Source organism: Simochromis diagramma, unplaced genomic scaffold (assembly GCF_900408965.1).
Source record: "Simochromis diagramma unplaced genomic scaffold, fSimDia1.1 OVJJ01000457.1, whole genome shotgun sequence".
NCBI classification, from domain to species: domain Eukaryota; kingdom Metazoa; phylum Chordata; class Actinopteri; order Cichliformes; family Cichlidae; genus Simochromis; species Simochromis diagramma.
In genome coordinates, this window is record NW_024387277.1 from 176172 (window position 1) to 177283 (window position 1112).

The window sequence follows — 1112 nt, forward strand, 5'->3', positions numbered from 1 at the left end:
CGACTTCCAAACTTTGACCAGTCACTTTATGAAAAAGGGAACACATGTGAGAAAGTTACATTCACAGACAACAGGATGCTCAGGCTTGTGAAACTGATTACACTCGTCACAGTCCGGAAACACACAGGAGGGCAGGAGAGACTAAATCTGTCTGGGAATCATATTAAGCGAGGAAAGCTGAGAATCATATGATGAACGGATGATTGTTGTACCCTACTTTAGACTTTTCCATCTCTCAAACAGACACTTGCATCAGTGAGTAATGTGGAAGGCTGCCGTGTACGGATAAGAGGAGTTTCTGGTTAGGAAGTAGATTCCCGTCTAAACCAAACTTCATCTGTTCAACATACATGAATATAAGGCAGTGATTTTCTTTCTGTGTCACTTCCAACATATTCCCAGACTTAGGAGCATCGCTCCTCAGGGATTATTTATGTTTCCCATTTAATATGTTCAGCACACACACACAGACACACACACACACAGACAGACAGGCACACACACACACACACACAGACACACACACAGACACACCCACACACACAGACAGACAGACACACAGACACACACACAGACACACACACCCACACACAGACAGACAGACACACACACACAGACACACACACACACACCCACACACACACACAGACACACACACACACCCACACACAGACAGACACACACACACACAGAGACACACACACACACACCCACACACAGACAGACAGACACACGCACACACACACACACAGACACACACACACCCCTCACACAGACACACACACACACACACACACACCCACCCACCCACCCCCCCCCCACACACACACACACACACCGTGTCTGTTTACTTTAACAAATCAAATGTTTGTCGTCACGACCTGTGACTGCAGTCTACACACAAAAACTCATCCGTATTATTATTTTTATTCTTTGGGTCTGTTTGTTGCCACACTTCCAAAGTTCGTGGCTGTACAGTATGAATACACAGAGAAACATAAAAAAATACCCGTATCTGTCACATGTTCAGTACAACACCGAGAGAACAAATGACTTTAGAAATAAGTCGAGCATAAATTTGAGAGACATTAAATTCTGGGCTTATTTTTGGT